We start from the raw sequence: 20,642 nt of genomic DNA, 5'->3' as shown, positions 1-20,642 counted from the left end.
ATATCACCACTCTTTCCCTACAACATGTTATTTTCTCATATTCAATAGGAATATATTTTTATTTTTGACTGGTCATGAATAGTTTTGTATGAAAGTTTGGTTACGGTTAAAAATTTCTCTTTGTTTTCTATTAAGAAGAAGTTCTTGGTGAGTGGCTCAATGTATACTATTCTAGTATCATTAAAATTTATTTTTTGAATAATTCCAGTTGCTAGTGATGATGAGCATGCTGCAGTGGCAATGACTTGCTAGGATGCATCATGTTGATACTCTCGTACAACATGGCCGCATCACCAAATTTTCATTCATATGCTCCTAATGTCCATGTGCTGGTTATTGTCACATTCCCCAAGTTGAGCACTCTCAAGTACAATTGTTCTTCCCTTCAAAACCTTTTGCATGATTGATTGATGCTAGTTGTTGGCCAAGACAGTCTGTCTTTTCGGGCAACGATATATATATTTGCATACCCTGCCGCATGATTGATAATTTTTTCCTTTTGCTTATGCCTTTTATCCACAAAATTGCAAATTAAATTGTTTTCTAGAATTAATATACACCGATTACTATTGTTTACTTATTAAGAAAAACTAACGGTGGGTGAGTACCGCGAGTAGAGATTCATGGGAACACCCGTTTTGAGATTCGGCTAGGGGTGTAACACACAGTATAGATCCCATCCGTGAGACGAACGGTGGACAAATGAGTTTAGATAGGTTGGGGCCGCTTGGAAGCGTAACACCCTATGTTCTGTGCGCTGCTAGTTGTTGTATCCAGTCTGGTATCATCAACTGAGGGAGTCCTAAATCAGGATTCGATCATCCCCCACTTACACATTACTCTTCTATTCTACTTATAGTTGGGGTGGGGGGGGGGGGGGGGCGCTTAGGTGTGAACGCGATGCCCTAGGATAGGCACCGGGCGGCAAGTGGTGCCTACCGTCTGGGCATGGCCCAATTCTAAAAGGCAGATATGTTCTTGTTCGAGATTGTACCCCGAGGGATCCCGTGATATTCTGGGGTAAATTGGGATCCTTGTTTTGCCCTAAGTTTTTGCCCGGGGTCGCGGTTGCTCTTCTCCGTATTTGCCTAACACGATGGGAAGCGGCGGATGCTGGGGGCACCACACTATCCATCGCCAGTTGATGCGACGTGATCCCAGGGAGCCCTCCTCGCAGCGTGGTCACAGCGCCGTCTGTGGGCACGCCTCCCCTATAATCATGCAGTTTTATGGGGAAAGTACGTCATCCTCGAGCCCTGTTATGCTGCACCGAGATGATGTATTAAATGTGCCGCCAGGCTAACCGTTCTCCACGAAGGGATCACCCTACTTCTGAGGGACGTGTGACCTCCCCCGGTGCGGGGCCCTTCAATCCGAAGGGCTCCACGCGTGCGTTTCATTCTAGACCATTACCTGGTGGCAGGTCGGAATGGTCTTTGGGTCTATCTACCCCATATCTATCTAGGGCTAACGCGACTTATTCCTATGGCGCTGAGAAAAACCAATAGTACTATTTCCTAACGTTAATGGCCTAATGCATTAGATTTTGACTTGAATAGCACGTGGATGAAAGATTGATTTCCAGCATATTTTTTTTGAAAAGTCTTTGACGTTATAAGCTTGGTCTATCCTATTTTAATTTCTAATTTAGCTATTTACTAATTCTAATTTAGCTATTTACTAATATTCAGTATAGATTCTTTAAATTAATATGAACCGCTAGATCTTTTTAAAATCTAACCGTTTAAGTCCTTCTATTTATTAGGTTAACGTGGAAATTTCTCTTCGAGTTAGTCTAGACCGTTAGATCTTCATAAAATTTATTAAATCCTTCACTTTTTTAGATTAACCTGGGAATTTCTCTTCAAGTTAGTTTAGCCCGTTAGATCTTTATAAAATCTAACGGTGTACTCTCTCCATATAGGAAATAGAAAATTTTTAGGATAACAACACAGTCTCCAAAGCATAACTTTGATTACTTGTTTTTATAAAAATATTTGTTGAAAAGTGATATATATATAAAAGTGATTTTTAAGAAAAATCTATTTACATGGCTTTCACTTTTTCAAACTCAATAACTGAAAAGTTATTCATGATTTATATTTCCAATGGTTAACCCAAACCTTATCCAAAACGATATTCTTTTCCTATACGGAGGGAGTATATTTTTATCTTTTTTAATTAACGTGAGAATTTCTAAACTCTCTCGATAAACATTGTGGCTTCCTTTAATACTCTCTTATATGTACCTATTTCTAAACCGAGTAAGGTTTCCACCTTAATTTTTTGTTTGGTCTGTCTTGTGTCATTGACTTGTGGATCTTAGTCCATCCCATATGCAAGTCGGACAACTTCTCCGTCCACGACTCAATCACATAAATCCTTATACATTAAAATATGGACAACTATATGTATCTGATACCTATACCAACTTTGTCCGTAGCACGCATGGGGGCAGATTTGCAATCGGAATCCTAAGCGGAGCCCGAACAAAATCAATCTGAATCAAAACTGGAAGCTGGGCAATTAATCAATATCTCACACTATCGCCACACGGTTTGTAGATGTAGTGAGAGAGTAAAAAAATTGATGGTCTCATGTAGATCTAGGTAAAATTTAAATTACCCGCACTAATGCACAGGCACTATGCTAGTTAATATAATAAATAGATGTCAATTGATTTTCTAGTGGCCGCTGGTCACAGCAGCGCACCATCGGTGCCCTCAGCTTCGTAAAACTCTTATCCTATTTTGTAAACTAAACTACACATCAACATATTCCTATAGCTAGATAGCTAGGATGGAGTACACCTTACGAATTCTACGTCATGGAAATAATGGAGTCTTTTTTTTAGATTGGAAATAATAGAGTCCGAGTGTAATAAAACAATAGAGCCCAAGTCTAATAGGAAATAGGAAACATAAAATTTTAATCTAATATAGTTTTTTATGTGATATAGATTCTTTAGAATAATACATACCGTTAGATCTTCATAAAATCCAACGGTGCAAATCTTTCTCTTTTTTAGATTAACGTGGGAATTTCTAGATTCTCTCGGTGAACGTGGTGGCTTCTTTTAACACTATTGTATTAAGATAACTAGCAAGGTGGCCCGCGCAAATAGCGCGAGTAGCCAACTTGTTTTATGATAATATTTGGGATCCTTTTAATTTAAAATTAAATGTATTCAAGTGATTTTGTTCGTTGTTTCATTATCATTATTTTTTTCTTCTGAATAGCCTAGTTTAAGATATTGCCTTTTATCATATTATTTTATCACGCAAAACATGTACATGATAAAAGGAAATATCTAATGTATAAACATAGTTTAAATGCATAATTTCACTAAATTATATTATCTTGGAGTCACTATGGATCCTTAGTTTTTAGTTGTTTCATAGTTTTCTATTTGACTTACGTTTTTCTATAGTTTGGCAAAAGTCTTTACTTCTAAAATTATTTCGCTGACGTATACCAATGCCTCGTGCGTCCTCCCATAGTTAGGAAGCCTCTCTGCCTTCCACCAGTGATTTACCTATTGTATTCCGTTTCTCACATTTGCTCCATTAATATTTCTCTAGACTGGTGCCAAAAATTTAGGGCACAGCGAATGTCCTCAACTCCCCCATTGCACCTTGATGATTCTTTTTTAAAAAAAATTGCACCTTGATGATTCTACAAATAGTAATTCACTCTGGCACTTATATACTACGCACTTAATGTAATCGTTATAGGTGTGCCATCCTAAGATGCTTTTAGTTTACCCTTGTATCATAGAAAATCTATTCGTTATGTCATGAATCCACTAAGATCAATGGTGGAGATATTTATATTTTGACCTATTATTGTGGTAATTTATAAACCCATGAGCAAGTCTATTGGAAGTATTATATGGGGATGTTTGGATTTCATATTAAACTTAGCTCTGTTATTTGGATGCCAAATAAGAGGGTTAAATATGGGCTACTCCATATTGAGCCCATGGGCACCTAAGGATAAATTTGGTGCTCCTATTTTAGCCAATCCAGACACCCATGGATTGATTATTTTTCTTTTGTCCCATCATAATTTCAAATGGATAAAGAATGATATCTTATTATTTGGTCAAATTTCATCATTTATGGTACCTCTATTATTATATTCTTGATACCGATTTGATTATTTATCTTTTCTATTATTAAATTTCTCTTCAATTGAAGCTATACCTACATATGTTATTCTACACCTTAGATGTAGCTACACCTAAAATTACTGAAAAATTTTTAGTAATAACTACTACATATGATTGTTGACACTGTTTTACTATGTGGTTCACTAATACGACAACTCTGTTTAGTAATTTCAAGTGGGTTCATGGTAATAGATCAATTGTATTTTTATGGGACCTTTGTCTACTCCATATATAGGCATGGTAATGGACCATGGTTCTAATACCACCCTCAACATCAAACTCAATGCTTAATTATTTTTAGCTAAAAAATATATATAAAATTGTTATCGCCATAAATTAACACGGTTAATTAATGGGTCGTAAGAAAGTTGAGCTTGAAGCAGAAGTTTAAGAAGGCTTGTAAATCGGCTCCTGCGCGAGTATTTGGGCCATGTGGGCCATGTATCTTTAGACTTAGTTCAGATTGAGTTAGAGATAGAGTCCGATATGGACACATTAGTTTAGATTGTTTCCCAAGTCTCCGGACTATAAATATATACCTTATGTTATTCGTAAAAAAGGAGAACGTCATCACGTTTTGCAATAACAACTCTCGGCGCACCGCCACCCCTAATTCTAGGGTTTCATCCAAGTAAGCGTCATGCTGCCCTGATCGTTTCTTGCGATCAGGGCAGCGTTGTTCTTGCTTTTACCTTGGTATTACTCGTACTGAAGCGTTTTTTATGGCGAGTAGTGCTAGTTATCTTGATGTTCGTAGCATGATTTTTTAGTAGATCTATCATGTTCTTATTGTTTACCATCTACGAATATCATGTTCTCTCTATGCATCCATGCTTGATCTTAAGCTAATTCTCGTTGCAGAGGGTTAGTTGCGTAGGGTTAACACCTTGCTTCTTTTCTATCTAATAGATCCAATCTGTTACGGTTTGTTCTTATTTTATAAGGATTAGCTCAATATCTGCTAGGTTAGGCCCTGCAAACGGATTGGATGTTCCGGTGATGTAATAGATGCTTTATTTTAGCCTCAATAGGGATTGTTCCGGGAATCGGCTCTTGCTAGTTCTTAGGCCTCTGTTTTTTGTTATGGTTTAGTTATCTGTTATGTTCGCTAGGCCTAGTTACGTGTAGGATGTTCCGATCTAGCGTTGAAGCTTTTACTGTCGTGGATCAGATCAGCTAGATTTAATTGAAGCAAATTTTTCATAATTGTTTGCTTTATTCATCAATATCATGATAGATGTGGATCCAATCTGACATCGAGACTCGATCGGCTCTTTGAACGCCGATGCAAGAGTCGTCCCGGGGAGCCGACCACGGCTCGGACTTATGTTTCCACGTGTTTGTGTATACAGGCAAATCGTCGCAAGCACGTTCGCACCTTCCTGATCAGGTATACGTCAGGTGGCACGCCTTACATTCTCCGGAATCTTTGGCGTGTGCCGGATTGCGGGCCGTTGTCCGAGGAAGCAGTGCCTGCCAGCACCCCGGCGACCTCCCGGCTCTTCGTGTTGCCTGTCGCTACTCGCCGGTGGGTTTTGACTGACAACACATTCTGGCATGCCCGGTGGGACCTTCATCAACAACAACGCCCGCTGCAGAGATGGCTGGATCTCAAGACCAGGCTCCTATTCCGCCGGTCACCAAACCTATCACGTATGAAGAGCTGACTCTGGAACACAAGCAAAAATACGATGAGGTCAAAGCTCAGTTCGAAGCCGATCTCATCGGCTCTTTCGATAGGACCCGCAACCACGGCATCAGGTGGAAGGGGTTCTCACCAGAGAGCGCTCTCGACAACGTTGATCTGTCTGTGCCATCAGAGGAGCGCACCAGGGCTCTACGCCAGGAGATGAATTATATGGTGGCTCATACGCTTCATCGGCACTCAGAGAGCCTGGTGAACGAGCTTGAGCGCGTGGCACATCGCGTTGTCCAGGAGGTAATCAAGAACCAGTACTCCCCATCGGGACCAGTCCTGGGGAGTTACAGGGGGGAAGCTGCATTGCAATCTAGGCCGCCAGTACCGTACTCGCTCGCGGCAGCAGGATAGCAGAGTTCGCCGATCTACGTCGTCTACAAGATCGGCGGTGACCCCGGGGAGGGACAGTTCCTGAGCGAGCCGCCCAAAGAGATCTCGCACGGCTACACGTGCGTGTACATACCTGACAATATCAATCCAACACACACGGGACAGCTAGTGGGTACAGGAGCCTCAGGAGCAGACGCGGAGAAACAGGCATGGCTGGCAAAGTACGCTACCGGGCCGAGTGCTGAACCCTCGGCCCCAGGAGTTCTTAGCGTGGAGCAGGTCAGTGCAATACTGAGGGACCAGTTTGGCATCCTGCCCAAGAGAAAAGCGATCGGCTATTCTAAGCCATATCCAAGTGACTACGATTTGATCCCATTGCCACCCAAGTATTGGCTTCCGGAGTTCACCAAATTCAGCGGATTAGAAGGAGCCAGCTCCATTGAACATGTGAGCCGATACCTGACGCAGCTTGGGATGATCTCAGTATCGGATTCTCTGAGGGTCCGTTTCTTCTCCCAGTCTCTCACAGGTTCGGCCTTTGGATGGTATACATCACTGCCCCTAGATTCGATTCGTACTTGGAGGCATCTGGAGGACCAGTTTCACACCCAGTATCATTCAGAGGATGCTGAAGCCGGGATCGCCGACCTCGCCCAAGTCAGGCAGAAGCGAGGGGAAAGTGTCTCAGAGTACGTGCAGTGCTTCCGAGAGGTCAGATGCTACACGTCGCGCATAACAGAAAAGGAAGCGGTTGATCTGGCAGTTCTGGGACTCGTTAAGCCGATCAAGGATCTGGCTTTTCAGTTGGAATTCTCCTCGCTGGCACACATGGTGCAGAAGCTTACGGCGTATGAACACTACCAACCTGATCTATACCAGGAAAAGTTCAAGCGCCATGTCAATATGGCCCAAGCTGGCGATTCCGATGAGTCTGGCGAGGAACAAGAGGTGGCTGTGGCGGAGTGGACCCGGGGGGCAAACCCCGTCCCATGCAAGTGGATCAAACAGAAGGGGCTTGTGAAGGGCTTTGACTTTGACGTGGCCAAGGCAGAGCAGATATTCGATCTACTGCTCAAAGATAAGTAGTTGAGGCTCCCGGAAAATCACAAGCTACCAACGACACAAGAGCTGCAGGGGAGGCTGTACTGCAAGTGGCACCACTCGTTCACACATGCCACAAATGACTGCAAGGAGCTACGTCGGCAGATCCAATCGGCTATCGAGTAGGGCCGATTAATTCTGGCCCAACACATGATGAAAGTGGACAGTCAACCGTTCCCACAAGCTAACGTGGTGGAGCTGTCAGATTTCGGACCCAAGGGCCAGAATTTGGCATTCCAGATCAACATGGCAGGACCCATGCGCCGCCGTGACGAGCAGAGGAAAGAGGCCGCTTCTGGCAAATGACCCCAGGATAAACACGAGTTAGAACAGCAGCATGTTACTGGAGAAGAAGTGCGTCACATCCGCACTCAGCTCCCAATTTCCAATCGGCTTCTGGAAAAGTACCACTATCAGTACAAGTTGCACCGCCGATATGAATCAGAAGAGGAGGAGTATGAGCACCGCACAGGGAGGACACTGGGGAGACGCCAGGCTATACGAGACCACTGGCATTGCCCGTTCTTCAGGTACTGTTGGAACTCCGGCATGAGCCGATTGCCTACTATAGATGATTGCTTGGAGTGCATGCCTCGGGGACGCCAGCAAGGCGAGACATCAGTGTTCCAGCGCTTGGGGCCCAAGCCACGTCGTGACGACCATGTTGAGCGGCCGTCCAGAGACGATTTTGAGCTCGAAGAGGAAGACAAGTATCATCGTCCACGGTGGTGTCCTGACGGGCTCAGCCGCTCACAGAAGCGCCGAGTGCAGCGCCTACGCAATCTTGAGGAGGCGGAAGCAAGGTACCTTGACGTGTTGAGGAAAGCGCGTCCGGATCTTGCAGAGCAAGTCACGCGCCCGCAAAGGGTGGAAAGGCATCCTCCAAGGAGGGAGTGGTGCCCCAAGCAGCCAAGAGCCGATGACAAGCCATCGGCTGATGTGAACATGGTGTTCGTGCTCCCATCGGAGTTTCGGGCACCCCAACCGGAGGAATTGGCCATCGCGCAGCTGGATCTCGGCCCACAGCCGATCATCTTCGAGAAGCCTAAGGAGAAAAGCTACAAGCACCTGAAGGGATTGTATCTCAAGGGTCCCATCGATGGCAAACCTGTGAACAGGATGTTGGTCGACACTAGCGCCGCAGTCAACCTGATGCCGTACTCAGTGCTGCGCCGGTTGGGTCGTTCCACTGCTGATCTTATCAAGACCAATGTGATGCTCAATGATTTCAACGGTCAGCCGTCGGAGGCACAGGGTGTCCTCAATGTGGAGTTGACAGTTGGCCGCAAGACCATTCCAACATCGTTCTTCATCGTCAACAGTAAGAGTACATACACAGTGCTGCTTGGGAGGGATTGAATTCACGCAAATTGTTGTGTTCCTTCCACGATGCATCAGTGTTTGGTACAGTGTGATGGCGATGAAGTGGAGGTGGTCCGTGCAGATGATTCCAGCGAGGTTTCACTTGCAGACATGAACGCTTGGATGCGGAAGGGCAAGAGCCGATCTCAGGGATCGCGCTGGAAGACTGTGATCGGATTGAAGCGACAAAAAAACGAGCTGAGGCTGGTCTTATCCACTGGCCTCACAGAGTAGACACATCCTGGCAAGCTACGGAATCCACCAAGGTTAGAGAGGCCGGTCCCAGCGACCGGCCCCAAAAAATGAGTGATATAGATTTGGGGTTAAAATTGTTACATTATGTACAAACAATGGCCGTTGCTGAGCATTCAGTTTTGAATAATAACGGAAATGTGGGAACGGCCAGCCCGTGCGGTTGGCCGGAAATTTTTTCTTGTTATCTCCCTGTGTTTGCTGTCGATGTCGATCTTTCAAACGGCGGCAAGTTAGGGTACGGGTTTACGTCTGCTGACGATTTGGAGGAAGTCGATATCGGTCCCGGGGATAAGCCGCGACCGACATTTATTAGCAAAAAGTTAGACCCGATCTTCCGTGAGCAAATGATAGCACTGTTGAAGGAGTACCAGGACTATTTTGCATGGGATTATACTGAGATGCCCGGCCTAGATAGAAACATCGTCGAGCATCGGCTCCCGCTTAAGAAGGGGTTCGGACGTTTCAGCAACCAGCACGTTAGATGAAGGCCGAAGTCCTAGAGGAGGTTAAGAAAGATGTGCAAAAGATGCTGGATGCAGGCTTCATCAGGCCATGTCGGTATGCTGAGAGGATCTCTAGCGTGGTCCCTGTCCAAAAGAAAGATGGCCGATGGCGAGTTTGCGTGGATTTTAGAGACCTCAACAGAGCAACGCCAAAAGATGAGTAGCCGATGCCTGTTGCGGAAACATTGATCAACACAGCGGCTGGTCATAAGATGATGAGTTTTATGGATGGTAATGCCGGCTACAACCAGATTTTTATGGCCCCAGAGGATGTACACAAGACCGCGTTCAGAGTACTAGGTGCGGTCGGGTTGTTCGAGTACTTGGTCATGACCTTTGGATTGAAAAATTCCGGTGCAACGTATCAGCGTGCCATGAATTATATTTTTCATGATCTCATTGGCAAGTTGGTAGAGATCTACATTGATGATGTCGTGGTCAAGTCCACATCGGCTGGGGGACATCTGGAAGATTTGCGTCAGGTCTTGGAGCGGACTCGAAGGTTTGGGCTTAGAATGAACCCATAGAAGTGCGCCTTTGTTGTCTCAGCCGGTCAGTTCTTAGGATTTCTGGTGCACGAGCGAGGAATCGAGATCGGCTTGAAAAGTCAAGAAGCTGTAAGGACAATGAGACCACCTACTACGAAGAAAGATTTGCAGAAGCTCATCGGCAAAATCAACTTTGTCAGACGATTTATCTCCAATCTGTCTGGACGCATCGAGCCGTTCATGGGTTTGGTCAAAATCAAGTCTGATGTTGAGTTTCACTGGGGGGGGCAGAGCAACAGAAGGCTTTCGATGAAATCAAGGAATATCTATCGAGGCCTCCAGTGTTGATTCCACCCCAGCAAGATAGGCCTTTCTATGTGTACCTGTCCGTGGGTGACACTTCCATTGCTTCGGTATTGGTTCAGAAGCACGACGGCCAGGAGAGAGTGGTTTTCTACCTCAGTAGGCGCATGTTAGACGCCGAGACCAGGTACCTTGAGATCGAGAAGCTTTGCCTCTGTTTATTCTTTACATGCACAAAGCTTCGTCATATTTTGCTCTCGGCGGAAATGATTGTCATCTGCAAATCGGATGTCATAAAGTATATGCTATTGGCTCCAGTTCTGAAAGGCCGGCTCGGGAAGTGGATGTTTGCATTGTCGGAGTTCGATATCCAATATCAGCCTGCGAAGGCAGTCAAAGGACAGGCACTGGCGGATCTCGTGGCAGAGAGGGTTAGCACCGATATAGCTGCACTGTTTATACGCGCTTGGGCCATGTTTTTTGACGGATCGGCATGCGATGATGGATGCTGCGTGGGAATCTTGTTGGTGTCACCTCGAGGGGTGACTTATTCTTTTTCCATCAGGATGACTGCTCCATGCACCAATAATTTAGTAGAATATGAAGTTGTGCGCAGAGGGATGGAATTACTCCTGGAAGCTGGTGCAGAGGCAGTGGAAATATTTGGGGATTCGAAATTGGTGATTTCTCAGCTCACAGAAGAATATAAATGTGAGAGTGAGGCTCTTTTCTCAATATGGATGCAATGCCGTGAGTTGATGTCACAATTCAGGTACATTAATTTCCACTGGATACGAAGAACTCTAAACAATGAAGCCAATGATTTGGCACAGATGGCTTCCGGTTACAAGGAAACAGCCGATGGGGTTGATGTGGAAGTTCAGTTTCTAGAACCTGGAGACTGGAGAGCCGATATCTTCAATTATTTGAAGGATTCAGCTCGGGGGGGCACTCAGAAGGATAAGACTCAAAGCTATGAATTATGTTCTGATTGGGGACGACATGTTCTACAGGACTTTGGAAGGACTGCTGCTTAAATGTCTGGGACCTGTAGAGTCGAATCGGCTCTTGCATGAGATTCATGAAGGAGCCTGCGGTACTCATCAATCGGCTCATAAGATGAAATGGCTGATTAGACGATCGGGATATTACTGGCCTACCATGCTTGAGGATTGCTTTAAATATTACAAGGGATGTTAGGCATGTCAAAGGTTCGGCAAGATTCATATGGTACCGGCATCAGTAATGAATCCTATTATTAAGCCATGGCCGTTCAGGGGTTGGGCTATGGATATGATCGGCTAGATTAACCCACCGTCTAGCAAGGGCCACCAATGGGTGTTAGCTGTTACAGATTATTTCACGAAATGGGTATAGGCGGTACCCATAAAATCGGTGGCATCAAGAGATGTGATCAGTTTTGTTAAAGAGCACATCATCCATAGGTTTGGGATTCCTCAGACCATTACGACCGATGGAGGATCGGTCTTTATATCGGAGGAATTTAGGAAATTCGCTGATGACACGGGGTTCAAGCTGATCAGATCATCCCCATATTATGCCCAGGCTAATGGGCAGGCTGAAGCTTCCAACCAGAGCCTTATCAAGTTGATCAAAAGGAAGATCGATAAATATCCTAGGCGCTGGCATGAGGTGTTGTCAGAGGTTTTGTGGGCATATCGTATTTCGTGTCATGGATCCATCAAGACGTCACCATATCATTTAGTTTACGGTCAAGACGATGTGTTGCCATGGATCACGGCTGGATCAAGGCGTGTTGAGTTCCAGAATGATCTGACGACTGAAGAATATGCGGCCTTGATGAGTGACAACGTGGAAGACCTTACAGAGCTGAGACTTTGGTCACTTGATAAAATTAAGAAAAACAAGGCTAAAGTTGCTCGTGCATACAACAAAAAGGTCAGGCCGAAAGAATTCCAGGTTGGAGACCTAGTTTGGGAGGCAGTATTACCATTGGGAACCAAGGATAGAAAATATGGCAAGTGGTCTCCAACTTGGCACGGACCGTACAAGGTTGATCAGGTTTTGCCTGGAAATGCTTACATGCTTGAGGAGTTGGATGGTGTCAAGTTTCCTGTGGCTGTCAATGGCCAACACCTCAAGAAATATTTCCCGAGCATGTGGGAGGGCGAATGACAAAAGCCGATGAAATCCATCTGGCTGAATCATGAGAGGCCAACACGTTGAGTTGGCCAGTAAAAAAAAAGAGAAAAGGCCAACACGTTGAGTTGGCCAGTAAAAAAAAGAGAGAGAGATAATATATAAGAAGCGAGACAGCCGATGTGTGACCATCGACTTAAGATGTTTTAAACAGTTACAAGTTTCAGGTTAACAGGCAATACTAAATATTTCTTGAGCCTATCTATTAGTTCAAGAATTCTTCTATGGCATGGATGGCTTCTGTGCGGACGGCGTCTGCTCGTGCAATGATTGCTTCGTCATCCTTGTCATCGCCTGTTACTATATGCCTACTCAAGGTGCTTATCTCTGCAAACTCTGCTTGTATCTGCTCGGCTATTTCCTGGGTTTCTTGCCTGGACTTTGCAATAGAAGCTTCCTTGGCCTGGATGTGTTTCTTGGTTGTGCGAACCTTTTCTTCGAGTTCTGTCAATTCTTGCTTCAGGAGATCGAGTCGGTTCATGTTGGCAGACACGTCAGCTTTGATATCTAGAGTTGCCTTCTTCTGGTTGAGGGCCTTGCACTTTTGATCAATGTCAGCTTTCAAAGAGACTTGAGAACGACGTGCTTCTATTCTTTGTTGTGCTCTATTCACTTCTACCCAGAAGAATGGAAGATTGCTGGCTGGCCAAAGCTTGATTTGCAGCGGCTCCAGGAGTTGGGATTCTATTTGCTCGAAGATGTTCTTTATTTCGCTGGAATCACCAACTAGAGCAGTAATTGGAGTAGAGAGAAGACGCTTGATATTCTGAAGCTGATTTGTAATTGTAATCGGCTGCTGTGGTGATTGCATTTCTGCATCCGGTGCATTCAGACCCATTGATACTGGGTCAAAGGAGAGCAGGTCTGAAATATTGAAGCCCTGCCGATATGATGAAGATTAGTTAGGAGCGAAGTGCATTAATAAAGTGATCAGCTGACTTAAATCGGCTCATAAGTTACCTATTCTGAACAAGAAGTGATGATCGGTTTAAGTGCGACCGATCTAGTTGGTTTGGAGGTGACAACAGGGGCTTTGATTGTGTCAGCTTTTTCGTCATACACATCCGTCAGAGCATTGGAAGTTTCAGTTGCTCCAGTGTTAGCTTCATAAATGATGACTTCGTGTTGTACTGGGCTGCTAGTGTTCAGGATGTCTTCAGCTGCGTCCTGGACATAGAATTACAGTCAACCAGAATACATATATACGCAGTACAGAAGAGGTTTTAGAAAGATGAGTTACCTGGTTGGTGTTAGACTCTGATTGACTCGGGGAAGCTTGTGCTGATTTCTTGATGACTCGCCTCGTGATCATCTTCCTTTTCTTAGTTGGGACTCGGGGGGGCAACACTTGCAGAGGTTTGTCTTCGTTTAGAAGCCGACTGGAGTAAGTCTGGCTGAGCAGCCATTATTACTTTCTTCATTGATGGTGATCTCTTGCAAAAGAGGACATCAGGAGCGGTTGGAAGAAAGTGGAATGGTTTCCCGTTATTGGCTACAGGTTCTGGACCATCTTGTTGCTGCAAACAGAGTGAGCAAGGTTAGTCAAGGAAAGCTATAGAGGGCTTGGAAAGAATAAGAGCATAGGTTCAGTATCTCTTCCTCGGGGATTGTATATATTCAGGATCAATTTGCTGTAGTCGAGGACTTAAAGCTTTTCTGAAAACATGAGTTTTCCACATTCCCCACCATGTGCAGGAGCCGATTGATGAGGGAGTGAAGGACAGATTGGCTGGTATTGGAATGTGGAGGTTGTCAAACATGTTGTAGCATCTTGAACTGGTGAGACCATCAGGCAGATCGGCTCTACTCTCCACCAAGTGGTGAATATGGAAGTGGGGAGGGACTTGTCCTAAGCCAAATTGCCGAGCTGCTATGACTGGTTGATAGGTTTCATAGCCTGGTTTGATAATTTTGTTGGAAGTACTCATGCCAACAGGGAGAAAGCTAGGTCGAATCATCAAGGAATATAGATGCCGAGTGCTGTCGTCATCGGCAAAACTATCCAGTCTAAAGGCGGTTGGGTTATCAAAAGCTTCAGATTCAGTGAATGGAAAATAAAAGGGATTCTCTAGACCTTTGTAGAAAATTCTGAACTAGTTTGCTGCATCTGTTGGATTTAGTTTGCTGCCAGGGAGGCTGAATAAGGCTTGGCCATAGCTAGTGCATCTAATTAACTTGCCGTTTTCGTCGGGAAGGAGTTCTTGGTTAGGCTTTGAAAGTTTGGGATCTGATGCTGAAAGTAAAGTTGTGCCCATAACTGAATAAACCACCAAGGGCCTCCAGTTTTGAGTTTCTTTTGATTAAGCAAGTTGATTCTTATCAGGTGGAGACATCTGTATGTTTCTCCAAGGAAAAGTTTGCCTAGGCCGGTGCGGTTGCCATGGGCTAGGTGGTAGGCCAAAGGAAGCTGATTTCGTGTGGGCCATGTATCTTTGGTGGCGTGGGCCATGATCGGAATCTTTGGCGTGTGCCGGATTGTGGGCCGTTGTCCGAGGAAGCAGTGCCTGCCAGCGCCCCGGCGACCTCCCGGCTCTTCGTGTTGCCTGTCGCTACTCGCCGGTGGGTTTTAACCGACAACAATAATATGAGCCCCAATTCTAGCCCGATCCTTAAAATGTCTAGGCTAAATTTTAGACTCTTTACCATCCTACCTATATACCACCCTCATCCTACCTTTTGATCTTTGTGCAAGTAAGATTCCCCACTTTCTTCTCTCTATATGATGTTTTTCAATATGAGCCCCAATTCTGGCCTGATCCTTAAAATGTCTAGACTAAATTTTAGACTCTTTACCATCCTACCTATATGGCACCCTCGTACCACCTTTTGATCTTTGTGCAAGCAAGATTCCCCACTTTCTTCTCTCTCTATATGCTGTTTTTCTTCATTCTCTCTCTCTCGCCACAAAGTGTAGCGTCTCGATCATTAATGGGTCGAAATTGAGTTGTTTATCAATCACCAATGAAATCAATATCTCACTATAGCTCGAACCCACATGCATATGTAATCGAGATCAATAGTGACGATACGAACACACCATTCACCAGGCTCACATTATCAGTTGAGTTGAGCGATCGCATGCTGTCCATGTTCAGCGTTGCATGCATTGCAGGAGAGGCAAACACATGATTGTATTAAGTTGTGTTTAATTTGCATGGAGGGTGCCGTTACTTTTTCCTTTTGTTGTACTGATATGAATCATTGAATCTGCCTTGCTTGCTGTGTCCAAATGCTTCCAGTCAACTCCGATGATCACCAATGCAAACGGCAGCAAGCAACTATCTGCCAACCCGAGATCCTAAATCCTGACAGGCCACCTGTAACTTGAACCGAGCAATCATAACTCTCACGGATAAGCTCATATTATGGATGTACCGAGCTCCCTCCTTGCCCCAGCGAACACTGTCACGGGAGGGAACCTATTTGCCATATGATGGTAAGCGCAACATAAGTATATATGGATGCGTGAACTCTGAAAAGGACATCAAGGCGAAATGAACAGTCTACTGGTGGACGGGCAAGCAGGAGTGCAAATTTTCTAATTCCAAATTTTGATATTTTACCAATCGTGTTCATTATGAACTCTTAGGGCATGTACTAATTTTTTTTAATATTTTAATTCCAAAATTAGCTATTTATTGATCGTATTTGATACGGACTCTTGAGTTAGTTTAGGCCGTTAGATCTTCATAGAATCCAACGGTGCAAATCTTTTTTTTAGATTAACGTGAAAATTTTTAGACCCTCTCGACGAACGTGGTGGCTTCTTTTAACACTCACGTATTAATATAATAGATAGATTGTGTCAAGTTTAGTGGCGATAAACATCCGCCTTTTTCACAGCACCGTATGTTAAATTATTAACAAACTAAAATTCAAACATGCTTCTACTACCATAAAACAGAGCAGTGCACAGTGTTTGTGTTTGATAGCAACAAACAGTATAAAAACGCAGCATGTATGTGTGTAACTTTTGCCTTTTGAATGAAAGAGCGAGATAACTTAAACAACACAGGGGTGGTGCTGCCATTGGGCGCGGCGGAATCTGCTGCATGCCCGCCCCTTTGTTTGGCCGCCGCCTCCTCCTCCTCCAGCTTTCTCCGAGATACGCGATGCCCAGGCGAGGAGCGCCGTTGGGCACGGCAGAATCTTGCAAAAGCGGCCGCACGCTCCCCGGCGGCGGCCGGCCGCCCGGGAAAGATGGCGGCCGGCTTTACCCGGGACGGAGCCGGGGGATGGCCGCTCGCCTTTTCCTCCGGCGTGGATCGCATGGGGTGGGTGGCTGGGGGTTTGGGGTGTATTCTAGTCGGATTCTGCTCGCGAGTCCCCAGGTTGATTGGCTTGCTGCTGTTTGGGTTAAGGGGCGAAAGCGAGCTGATTTGGCTGCTCGCTTTGAAGATGAGATTTTTCCTTCTTTCCACGGATGCATGGGAACGGATGCGGCAACTGCTCTTTCTCTCTGTTTTTCTTTTTCTTAAAAACGGATCTCACCAGAGTCGAGGCACGAGTTTCAGAGTACGAGTAACGTTGAGAGTGGTGGCCTGGACGCGCTCCAGGAAGGAGAATCATCAGGAGTTTTGGACTAGGCCCATTTGGTCCCTATATGGGCCAAAACTAGCTGGTTGGGATCCTTCAATTGTGAGTTTTGGCGACACGACTGATGACGACCGCTCGCAGAGAAAATAGAGCCTCGTTGATTGGATCCGAATTTTACCAAATTAAACTTCCTAAAAAACAAGTTAAAATTAAAATATGCTAATAAAATTTAGCTACAAATTAATTTATGTTTAAAGTTGGCACTTCAATATTTATGGCGAAATCAATGGTAAGGTATTAGAAACTTCTTGAACTAGGAAAAAAAGTATTCGTTGCCATATTGTGGCACTAAACCAAATAAATATCTAAAAGTCGGTACTTCAATATTTGTGGCCAAAACAATGGCAAGATATTATAAACCTCTTAAATCTTATAAAGAAAAAATATTGGTTGCCATATTATGGCACTAAACCAAATGAATACATCAATTTCTTGCTAACACTTTAGCATGTCCTGATTTTATTAAGCCAATAACTTGGCAAAAATTAACATCCAACTAATCAGGCCTATAAGTCTATAAATATTCCCTTTGGTGTTGTGTCGTCACATCACATGTGAGTCTTGACAACCTATAAAATACTTGCCGGCCTTGGAACATGAGAACCCATCAGTCTTGGTCATAACATTTTCTAAGCCACGCTCGGAATTCCTATCTATCTTCAGTATATAGTTTGTCTTTACCTCTTATTAGAAGTTTATTCAATTTATATTCTAGTTAACATCTACATGTCTTGATAGAGGCAAAATAGATAGGACATAGGTGACCAACATATATTAGATATATACCTATTGTGAAAAGTTTGGATTAGAATTTAATTTAATTTTATCTATAATCATTTTTCAATTCTTATCGGTAGTATATCAAACATCAAAATTTATTAAAATTTCATGTATCCAAGATAAGTCATATTCCTAAAAAATTGATAATTATTCCTTCTTTGTCCATATATGCTTATTTTCTTGGTGGAATCAAGGACCTAATACATTCAAACTTCAACAAGTTACCTCTTGTTAGCAGTTGTTGGTCGAAAACTATTTTGATGATAAACTGTATATATACACTATTGACTTAATTGTTATTGCCTACTTACAAAAGTGAGAGAATTCAACCCCCATTGTGTACTGAATATACTTAGTTGCTACAGATTTTATACTTCGATGTTATGCTTATGTACATAATATTTTAGTTTAAGATGGAATGAACATTGTTGTAATGCAATAGAGGTGTGTAGCGAAAATGGCCTCTCATGCCATATTTCAATATAATGTTTTGGCGATTGATGACACACACAACACTTGGACTAATGTGATTGTTAAGATGACTATTCTCAGGCTTTTAGGTTCAAGTGATGACAAAGAGAAGAGAGGCGTAGCAAGGCCCGAAGGGCCGCCCCTACAGTTCCGCCCCTACAAGGATTGAGGCATTTTGCTATCATCGATTAAACCGACGTAGGGCAAAATGAACTCACCGGTGCAATCACAGAGAAGGTCTGCGGGCTAGGGTTTTACACCGGATGAACCGACGCTACGAAAGTTATATACGTCGGTGCATTGTCAGATGAAGACCGAGGAAAATACCTACACCGGTTGAACCGACGATGCATCGGTCAATTGCATCGGTTCAGTTGTCCAGAGAGGTGGTTTTTGGAGGAACGTGAAGAAGTTACACTCACCGGTTAAACCGACGCTAATATTACATACACCGGTTGATTACATCGGTTAAACCGGCGATACACCGGTTGATGGCTAACGGCTAGTTTTTCAAATAGCAGTTTACATACACCGGTTGAACCGATGATGGCTTTTGGGGTACGTCGGATTAACCGGCGTTACGCAGTTTTCTGGCAGTTTTTCTCCAACGGCTATATTTGCTTATGCTGCCTATATATACCCCCAAGGCCGGGTCATTTGATCGTGCTGGAGTTGCTGGACATCCCACACACACCCAAGAACATCTCCAACCATCATAGAGCTTCATTGTACATCATATAGGCTTAAGCACACTTGTGAGAGTGCTTAGTGCTTGTAATAGGGATTAGTTCTTGCGAGAGCTCCCTTGAGGAAAGTCTTGCTATGGCAAGCAACTTGTGATCCGTCGTGTGACCCTCCGTCTTGGTGTGGAGTGGCAACGACACTTTGTGCGGGGGAAGAGGAGGCCCCCTCCTTGGTGGAGAAGCTCCGTAGTGGATTATGGCCGGGTGACCGAGAGAGATGGTGGCGGTGCACGAGACTTGGTGTCTTAGGGGCACTTGCCTTTGCTTGCCGGCATCGCCTTGGTGGTGTAGTGCAAGACGGTGATCGGAAGAGCCTCGGTGTCCCGTGGACGTAGGCGTTTGTGCCGAACCACGTTACATGACCGTGTCTACTCGGGAGTTTGCATCCCTCTTGCACTTACCTCTTTACTTACCGCATTACGTTTCCGCATTTACTCTATCTTGCGTACCTTTACTTTCCTAGTTAGTTTGATTAGGATTGGCTAGGTTGCAAGTCTTTTAGGGGTAAGTAGAGAGTAGCATAGATAAACCTTAGTCATAACTAGCATGTATAGAACGTGTTAGGTTTATCTTATGCAAGTAGTTTGAGCCCTAGGTTAAAAAGCGATTAGCGACCCTATTCACCCCCTCCCCCTCTAGGGTCGGACACCCCGGTGATCCTTACAAGGTGATAAGAGACTTGGTTAGACATGTTAACTCATTAGCACTGTGAATCCAAGCATTCAATGAGATTGTCGAACGCCAGCATTCAATGAGATTGCCGAAAGGAAGTGCTTTCCTACAAAAGTTGGTATAATGCTTTATATATGATTTTGGAATAAATATTATGAAGGGATTGATTTACTACTAAATACAAACATCAACATATTGACCTATTATTTGGTATTCTTTTTCTGGAAATATTGCACAAGATAGGAAGATTTCTACATGTGAATGAATTCTTGTGGCTGGTCAACTTCATCTTTTACCCATCTAACATTATTATTTGATATTGCTTTCCCTTTCGTCCTAATGGCCTGCTTCTCATGGTTTGCATATTTCTGACATGGTGCATTTTCTCACGATTATGAGCCCCTTTTTTCACTACCAAGTTATGCTTGCGGTTGGGGTTGTTGTTTTGGAGCTTTGCTGGTAGAGGCGTGTGAGCTCACATGAGAGATAGAATCTGGTGAAAAATGTGGTACACTTTTTGTTAGATCATCCTGCACAATCCGAGTGATTTTTGTGTCAGTTATCAATTTATTTTAGCTTATTTTTCGCTCATATATCGGATTTATTTTATTTGCTATATCTAATATTTTCTCCTTTCTTGGTTATTGATAGTGTCTCAAAACTAGATTGGTCTAGAAAAGTGATTGAAAATTTAATACAAAATAAACTAGTTGATAGGTCGGTATTTCTATTTGATTAAAGAGTGTGTGGTGCGTGATTAATTAGTATATCAAACTTGACATGCACTATCCTCTAAAACTGTGATTCCATTTTTCAAATACGTTTAAACCACTATATTGTTTGGAATAAATACGAAAAAATAAGATCCAATATGAGTGTATTTTCTCTTTTAAATAAAAATCAATAGTAAGAATGTACAATATTTTTTATATATTAATTAAATATTTTATTTATAGTAGCTCAACATTTCCTAATAGAATTTTGGAC

Source organism: Panicum virgatum, chromosome 6K (genome assembly GCF_016808335.1).
Source record: "Panicum virgatum strain AP13 chromosome 6K, P.virgatum_v5, whole genome shotgun sequence".
Lineage (NCBI taxonomy): Eukaryota > Viridiplantae > Streptophyta > Magnoliopsida > Poales > Poaceae > Panicum > Panicum virgatum.
This window is presented reverse-complemented; position numbering follows the sequence as displayed.